We start from the raw sequence: 10,297 nt of genomic DNA on the forward strand, positions 1-10,297 counted from the left end.
TTAAAAAAATTCGCAAAATGTCCTCCATTTTTTAACCATATATATGCATTTTACGTAGAATATTTTGAACTAAACAAATACTTCTTAAAATTTTGGGTGATTGTTCTTCACATATATGGGTATTTTTTAAACATTAGACGAATTCTTAAACATGTCAGATTAAGAGCACACATATGGTTAACATAATGGAAGATATTTTTGTGAATTTTATATAATTTTTTGCAATGAATAATTCATTTGAAACTTATTTCAGATTTCAAAGTGAGTGTCACTTTTTTCAAAAATACCAATATGTTTCAAGAAATAAATACTCAAAACTCTTAAGAAGGATTTGATTACTCGCGGTATGAGCATATTTATCGATAACATAATGGAAAACAATTCGCGAATTTCTTATAAACTTTTGCAATAAAAATTCATTTGAAACTTGTTTTAGATTAAATACATGTGTCAAAACTTTTTCAAAATACCCATGGTTGGGAAAAAATAAGTATTAAAATTTTTTAATAAGCATTTGTTTAGTCAAAACCATGCTGTGTAAAGAGCATATATATAATTAACAAAATGGAGTTCATTTTACGAATTTTTTAATGTTTTTTTTTTTTTTTTTTGCAATGAGAATATTATTTGAAACACTTTTCAGATTAGAAAGTAAGCATAATTTTTTTCAAATACACTCTTATGGGCCAAGAAATAAGCACTCAAAATTTTAAAGAAGAATTTTTTTTTACTAGAAACACGTTAAAAGCATATTTATAGTTAACATATTGGAGGACACTTTGAGTATTTTTATAATTTTTGAAAATGAGGAATTCATTTGAAAGTTGTTTCAGAATACAAACTAAGCGTGTCAAGAAATAAGTATTTAAAAATTTTAAGAAACTTTTTTTGTTCAAACAATGTTACGTAATGAGCATACATATAAAAATAAAAGAGGGCATTTTGCGAATTTGTTTAAAATTTTTTGTATTGACGATTTCATTTGAAACATGTTTCGGACTAAAAAGTAAGTGTCAAATTTTTTAAAATACCCATAGATGTAATAAAATAAATACCAAAAATTGTTTAGAAGCATATGTTTAGTTCAAACTATGCTACGTTAAGAACATTAATATAGTTAACATAATGAAGAAAGTATATTGCAAATTGTTTGTAATTTTTTCCAATGAGAAATTGTTTCAGATTACAAAGTAAGCTTTAAATTTTTCAAAAATACCCATAAAAGAGAAGAAGTAAATACTAAAATATTTTTAAGAAGCATTTGTTTAGTTTAAAGCAAGCAACTTTAAAAGCTATGCTATGTCAGCCCTACTAAGAGTTTGTCATTGGGGTTGAACTCTTATCCATGCCGAGGGAGTGGGGTGTAGCAATCATCCCATAGATGAGAGGTCATGGACCCGAAGTGGGGTGAAGCACTCATTCCATAGCACTATAGTAATAGAGATCATCAATTCTAAAAGTGGGGTGTAGCGTTCATTTTCCCCCTACTTACACCGAAATACATATAGGTTGCGATAAATTGTACTATTTATGATCGTTGTTTTTACTGAATCAGGGATAAAGCAGATAAGATTTTTATTACTTTTATCGAATGACATTATTATTATTTGTAATCACAGATTTTTATTAATAATAACCAGATCAGTTGATCCGGGCACTGATCGATTGAGTATCTGTCAGGAATGTGTCGACCATTCTCCACATTGATGTCATTGATGTTTTTCTTTCAAGGTTAAAGTCCATTTCCTGGTATTTCCTACACCACCTGTTGGAATAAACTTAGGGTTCTGTGGAAGAGTGGAATAATTTCTAATCGGATCCCCCTAACGATTTGTTTTTAAATTTCTGAGACCAGTTATCATATTTGGATCTAATCAATAATCAATTATTTGCTTAATACTGCGGTTGTCTTTACGTTGCTATTTAAATGAAAATGTCAATGAAAAAAATGGAAATTTTTTTTGAAATACAATTTTTCTAATCGTATTGTATTGAATAAATTGTTTTAAGGGGGTGCATTTTTAAAAAAAAAAATTAATTAGTATTTTCGCATTACTCTTTTCAAATCAAACTAAAAAATAATAAAATTCTCTAATAAGGAAATATAATTTCAAATAACCATTTACAACACAGCAGTTCTTTTAAGGCTGTCTTTCGAAGGCCTCTTCGTTTTATGAAATGATGCTTTTTTAGTGAATAATGAGCTATTTTTTTCAACTGCTGTGAGATTGCAACTGTTACGCATGACTGCTAGGTAAAGTTTAGCCTATCTAAAGCCAGTGCTGTTTATATTTATTTTGAAAATGGTGCAAAACATCAATGTGGAAAAAAGCCAAAGTTTTGGTCTAATTTTTAATATTGAATAAGTTACTCCAATGCAGCGTTACCTGTGCTCATAAAAATTTGCAAAATCTCAGAATAAGGCAGTGATTTTGATAATTTTCATCTGGGAGAAAAATATCGCCAAATTGGCGAATTTTAAAAAAGTTTTATAACTTTTAAAATATTTAAGCTATTTGTCTGTTTTAAAGCCCAGATAATGATTCACTTTTTTATTTTCCTTAGTGACAGAGCTTCGAAAAACAGCGTTAAACAGTTCTTGACAGATTATTTATGTTTTCATTTCAACGAAAACCATAATTTGGCTTAGTTTATTCATCTTCAGCGTATGCATATACCTGGAAAACAATTTCTGTTCTAGACTACATTCAGTTCCTGTACTGCAAATTCAATAAAAATTCTCCAATTTAATATTCTTAAAATAAAACTGTCCTTTATTGGTTACTACGTTTACAACTGTCTTATATATTTTACAAAATCGGGGTTCCGCCAAAAGAAGGTTGATCATTTAGGATTCTGTAGCCGAAGAAAATCAGAACCCTCTGCCCTACACCAGTGTTTCCCAAATTTATGACTTTAGTGTACCCTTTCTAAAATTTTCGTAACGCTGTTTACCACTAATACAAAAATGAATGTACTTTTACTGTAATAAATTGCACTAAAGTTAAAAATCACCACTGGCTGTTGATACCACTAATTATTAACTGTTAACTCTGCAAGAAATAGCCAACTGAGAAATACGTAATCGTAAACTTTGATGGCTAGCTTTGTTTCTAAATAAAATTTTCTGAAATTTTTGTTTGTTGTAAGATATTTCGCTTAAGAACGCGTACCCCTGTTAAACTGTTCCCGTACCCTGGGGGGTAAGCGTACTACACTTTGGGTAACACTGCCCGTTTTTTTAAAAGTGAAAGTGCCTTTGGTTGTTTTTATACTGATGTTTTTTGCGGTTTAAGGCAATTTACATTCTTTTTCTACACTGCTGTTTCCATGATCAGGGTTGGATCTGTGGCTTCAAAAACTGGTTTAAACTTTCGAAAACATAGATTGATATTGAATGTGAATTTTTTTTCTTCATTGTATTAAAAATATTTCGTTTAAACACTGTTATGTAGTAATATATGAATGAATGTTAATAATGCACAAATATTTATAAATAAACCTAATAATAATTATAATTATGTCGAACATATAGTTTTGGGCAGAAAAAACAAAATTTGACAGTATCGTCATTGCTTAATTTTTTGTGAGAGCTCCGATATTCTAAAGGAATTTTCAAATAGACTTGCTGAACTCTTTACACCGCACACTCATTTTTTAAGTTTTCCCATAATTCAAATATTTTTTTCGATAATTGTAATGTTACGAAAAACCGCATTAAATCAAATTATAACACTAGATTAAACGATAACCATAAATGACGAGAAAAATTTTTTCTTCAAAAAAATTTATTTTTGAAAAACAGCGAATAATCAACAGATTCTGAATATTCTTTTCTGTAGCAGTCTTTACTTTTTGAAATTTACTGCTTAAGCTTTAATGATATGCTTTTTTACGTTAGAGAATGGATGCATAAGTAATTACAAAACACTTTTACAATATTAGAAATTACAATTGTATGTGTACAGTGATCTGAAATTTCGAGCATATTTTGTAAGAATTGTTTTTCAACATACAGTCGAACGCCGGTTTAAACCCTTATTTTCCAAATTTCGCGATTTAGCGAATTTTATGAAATTAATGAAGTATATAGATTTATAGGAAACAATTAATAGCGACTCTGACACAGAAGGCGATGATAATGAATCGCTCATGAAAACTGTTACTTTTTCTGATGCTTTACTCGGCTAGGAAACAGTGAAAATGTGCCAATGGGCCAACTCGGCCACAGCATGGGCCAATAAGAATAATACTAATTAACTTTTTTTCCCCCGGAAAACATTTTATTTCTCATTTTACACACCAGATGGCAGTATCAGGATATTTTTAAGGTAATTGTAGATAGTTAGCTTATTTTAAACTAGATGTCACCACTAATCAGGGATGATACCGGGATAAAAAAATAGGCACTTTTATGACAGTTTACTTGGAAATTAGCCGATCGTTAAGGGGTTAAGGTTAGTCAATGTTTTCTTATTTTGTTTTCTTTTTCAATATCCTCTTTTTAGCGAATAATATTTTCGGTCCCTAAGAATTCGTTAAATTGGGGTCGGACTGTATAGTAATTTGTATAAGAGTAGAAACTTAATATTTAATCTTATTACAAACAATGTGCAATTTAAGTGTCGAAAATAATGTTTATACCAACACATAATGTTTTTAGATTTTTTAATATGACGGTTTTATCTACGGTTAAAACGGTCATAAACTGACACATGTCAGAAACTCGTAAATCCTGATTGTAAATATCATTGACTGATATTCTTTAAGCTGATGATAGCACCTTATGAACTAGCTTCATAATGCTTCACCATAGAATAGAACAATAATAATTTAAAACAAATTTATGTATATTATAAATATTTATTATTAATGCACGAAATTATAACATAAAATTGTAGCATAAAATTCAAGTTATTAAAATATATATTATAAACGCATAGAGATGTTACTACACAGCAGCACTTGGTCAGGGAACTAAGAACACTTTTTGCGAAGAAACTTTTTTTTTTCACAGTCTGATGGAAATTCGCGAAAGTAAAGAAAATTGCTGGAAATAATGCGTGACGTTAAAGAATTTTTTAATCATGATTGATGGAAACAGATAATAAAATTAGTTGACGTTTTTACGAGGCATGAAATGTTTTTTTTTCGAAATAAATGACTCACAATTTTAAAAGAAAGAAAGTTCAGATTATTTTTTATCGTGAAATGTTTATTCTTAATAATAACATTTATCAAAACTTTACTTGAAACTAATAAAAAAATATTTCAATTATTTTCTTTGAATTGATTTTTTATTAGTTTCATTTTTCGATCATCATCAGATTTGTAAGAAGGACAAAGTAAAATACGTTACACTACGATAATGGAAGAGATACTTTCAGTTTTTGATATTTTTAAATGCAATAAAAAAGGTAATTAACTTAACCTATTTAGAGGTTCCTGAGAGGATTGCCATAAATGAAATAACATCCCTCGTACAGTTTGACCAAATTGGCGATAATCCAAACGGCACCTTGAAATATATGTATACCTCTTTAAAAGCGTATTAAGCGTATATATATATATATATATATATATATATATATATATATATATATATATATATATATATATATATATATATATATATATATATATATATATATATATATATATATATATATATGTTAAGATTATGGCTCGAAGATATGTTTAGTAACACTGGAGGGAAATACAGAATACGAATGTAAGTAATGAAGTAAAAATGATTGCATTGTATTCCAGAAAGAAAACTTTTTCAATTTATTAATAATTTATTATTAATATTAATTCAATTTATAACTTTTTATTTATGTTAGAAACATCTATTTAATTTCTGAATGTTTTTCATGATTTATAAATGAACAAGCATTTTAACGTAATAAAGTTTTCGTATTTTCTTTCAAAATCTATTATATTTCTCTAAAACTGGAGCTATGGATAGACAGCTAAGCCACAGTGAATGGAAACTATACAGCTGAAGTTCTACACACTCAAGCAATGAAAGGTTAACACTTGTTTGATTGTAAGTATACACGGACGGTTTTCAAAACAATGGAAACACTTCGATAATAACTCTATGTAAACTATTTTTCTTTTAGCTCTAAATGTTTCGGAAGATTTTAAGGGACAAAACTCTTGGCACAATTGCAAAGATCATGCTTGAAGCTGAGGGAGTAGGCTACCGACTATGTCAACCGTCCTCTATGAAAAGGTACTTTCAGATCGAATCGAGCTAACGTGTTTTAAAAACTTGTGAATTGGAATTGATTAGTCGTTTGTGGTAGCTACGCTACAATACTCCCCCTCCAGAATTGTATCTGGTATAGAATTCGAAGAATGTATATCAGTAGATGATTGATTTCAGTTTTAAAAAACGACGGACAATGCCTCTTAGAAAAGAGAAGGCCTCAGCACGGGTTACCAAAAACAAGAAATTTAATCTACAGTTGTCCAAACATAATGACATCTTTCCTTTTTTCATCCATTGCGCAGTTTATGCTCGGTACGTCGGACTACTTAATTGATCCGTGCTGAAGCCTTCTTTCCTCTAGGAGATGTTGCGCCGGGAGAGCTGTATTTAGATTACCAGAATTTGAGCAGTGGTGTTGAGAGTTGTATTAAGGTCACTGCTGTGTGCTCAGTCCTTTTGTATCTATTAGCATTCAAGCATGTACAGGTACCCCTCATGTGTGATCTAGTAGCAGCAGCGCGAGAAGGATAATGTCGCAGTCCCAATAGCAAGTCAACTGTTCGTTGCGTTCCATCCATCGAAATAGGCGTGTTCATATCAAAGTGGGTATTTCAGTTGAGTTGGCATGTTCAGATCACGTTGGGTCACCAATTGGTTACCGAATTGGTTACCGACTATGTCACCCGCCATGTATGAAAAATTACCGCCAAACAGAATCAAGTTAAGAAATATTATATACCATTCTATTGGAATTGAATAATTGTAGTGGTAGCTAGGCTGCCATTGCAAAAATATAACTTTAGGGATGATGACATATTTAGCAATGCAATTGTTCAGATCGACTGAAGTAAGCGTGGGAAGTTTAAAGCTTTTTCCTTTTTTTTAATACCACTATAATTAAAAAAAAGAGCATTCTTCTATAAATGTTGCAATCATTTAAAATGTTTTCAAGCAACCTCACTGCCTGCTGACCATAAAGACTCTACACAAACTGAACTTAAATTTATGATGAATGAGATAAGTGCCGCTTTGCGGGGCAGGTACTCAGGTAAATTGCACCATTAGGTAAGAAAGAATGATTTCAAAATTGCTGGTATTACAGAGATGCCAACTGCTCCGGACACGCCAAAATTATTAAAAAACGGTAAATAACTACAAAGTAAGTTTTGATCGGTTTTTTAAAGGTATAGAATAACATAAGTACTCTAAAGTGGTAAATTATATAATAATACGAATTATTTAGAAATAATGGTGTATAAAAATCTACTAAATTGAATTTATTAAACCAAGTATCACAATTGATAAACTACCACTTTAAAATATATATTTGCTGTCCGGAGCAGATTGGCATCTCTGGTATTAACGCTAGAAAGGAGTTATTAAATTCGAACGCTTAATTGGCTCGATACGAAGTTTGTATGGGCAAAAAAGACACCATTTCTGAAAGCTTGAAGCATGCCATTTTAAATTAGGCCAACAGTTTCACAATGTTAAATCTTTCGAAGCATTTGTTGCTGAATAAATTGTTTACTTAGGGTTAGTATGGAGCTTTTTCCTTTTTTTTTGATAACCATATGCTATTTTTTGGTTCTGCCAGAACGACTCACACAAAAATAAGATGTTTTTTTTTATTTGTTCTTGCTATATTCTGCCGGCCACGTGGCGAAGCGGTTAGCGTGCCAGACTGCGAAGCCAGGTGGCTGGTGGTTTGAAACCCGCTCAGGGCATGGATATTTCTCGCTGTGTTGTTGTGTGTGATGTGAGCATGCGGTACACCCTATAAGCGGGCAGTGTAATATTTATCGCATTTGTAACTTTGGTTACAGGATGCTCCCCAGGCAGCACAAAATGAGCAACACTTCCGGCACTTTCCATGGCGAAGAACGATAATTTCAGTGCTTGCCGTCAAAAAAAAAAAAAAAAACTGTTACATTCTTATTTAATATCATTTTTAATTAATATTCCACTTTTGCCTATTTTGAAATTTTTTTTGCTCATCATAATAACATTTTCAAATTTCAAATCTAATAAAATTTAAATCTAATTGTATACTAATCTTTTAAATTTAAAGAGAAAAGACAAATTGAAAATGTCAATCATGTCTGAAGGTTTTTTTTTATGCAATAATTTAAGTGTATGAAAGAAATCACATATAATAGCTTAGCAAGAAAATTGGAAATCGAATTACTTATAATAAAATAATAAAGAGGTCATTTTTATGACTGTGTACTAATTAGGATTAAAATCTCTTCTCTTCAAATGGAGGTAATATATTTTTAACACTTTTTCAATGATAGCATGTAAACGATTGCTGTCAAAATTTATAAAGTATTTTTCATTGCATTAAGAAAAATTATATTTTATTGTGATATAGTTTTTAAATGAGTTTCTCATTCATTCAAGCCTTTTTTTTTTAGCATTTAAGTTAAGAATTAATTTAAAATATCTTTCTATGCCTTTTATTGATTATTAAATCAATATACAATAATAGTTTTTATACAAAATAAGAAATAAAAACTGATTATGGATCACGTAATTGCTTATATTTAAATTTCAGCTCTAAAATAAAGTGGACTTTTTATTTTTATAGTGAGCATTGGTGCTTTGCGTTTTTAATCTTACTGAATGTTAATATTAAGTTTTAGAAACCTTTTTTTGTCTCTGAAAGCATAACCTAATTTTCCTTCAAAATTGTTCTCGCGATATGCATTTTGTGGGTAAAGAGGCAATTGGATACTTACAACTGAAGAAGAAGAAGCTCACTGATAGATAGACAATTAACTTATGACCTCAGCGCCAGTTGGTTTCTCATAAATAAGATGGCGCTTTATATTTTATATAATCCTGTCTAAGTTCGAATTAAATTTCCACATAAGTATTTTAATTAATGAGAAGTTAATTAAATACAACACTGTGTAGCGTATCAAATTTGTTAAAAAAGAATTCTTTCTTGTCTACGTTTCTTATTTAACCGAAATTTATTATTTTCTAATGCCACGGTGATTATTTTTGTTTTGTGTCTTTGGTAATTAGTAATTTGTGTAATTAGTTCATTCATGTTTTGCAGTGTTTCATGACTGTTTTTGTATTAAGTAAGAAATAAACGAAATCTTTCTTTGTGAAAGAATATATAATGTGTTACTTAAGACAAATCATATTTGATTGGCTAGGCGTACCCAAAATAGAATGAAAGAAAGATTTCTAGCATAAGCAAATGCTACGCTTCAACAGCCAATCACGATCGACGCACACGCTGACGGTACTTGCAAGTATCTAATTTTTCAATATTTTAGCGATATACTAGGTATTTCAAAAACGAGGATCAGCGTTTTGATACATGCTGCAAAAATATGACATTTTTACATAATAGGGATTAAATAAAAATCTTTCAAGCTGATAATGGAACATTTTAGTTATTATTTTTGAATTTGTGCTGCGTTGGTTGTCATTCACATTACCGAAATGAAGCATCTCTATAGCTGCATTTTCTTTTTATTTAAATTGAGTTTAATATTTCCTCTGTCTTATAATATTAAAAAAATAAGATTGAGTGTGTGCAACCTGATTTTGATTGTGGTTAATTTTCTCCCTATAGTACTGGTACTATTTGGGATTATTTTAGTTTTTATGTATTATTCACTGTCTGGCTTAAGGTTGAGTTTTGCTATAACAACTTCAACTCTTCTTATATTTCGAGCTGCGATGATCTCACGATTTCAGCGTTTTTTAACACTTTCTAAACCCTTAAAAATATACTCTGAGACACTTAAAACACCTACTTCAAATTTTTTAATGTGCATGTATGCATGGATCATTATCAGCATTTTGATTCAAATTTATTTTACAATATACGCTGTTGAAATGGCATCGAAACCAATTTATTGGAAATCAGCTGTGATTAATTATGAGTTAAATAATGCCAATTATTACATTGTAATAGGTTTATTATTTGGAATTTATACAGAAGTATGCCTGATATTACCTCTGAACAACTTTGCTGCTTTATATGTAACCATCACGTACCAACTGAAAAAACATTTTGAGGAAATGAAATTTGAGATTACGAAAGGAACTGATGAT

The sequence above is a fragment of the Parasteatoda tepidariorum genome, chromosome 5 (genome assembly GCF_982258835.1).
Source record: "Parasteatoda tepidariorum strain Cologne lab strain chromosome 5, Ptep-v5.0, whole genome shotgun sequence".
NCBI classification, from domain to species: Eukaryota; Metazoa; Arthropoda; class Arachnida; order Araneae; family Theridiidae; genus Parasteatoda; species Parasteatoda tepidariorum.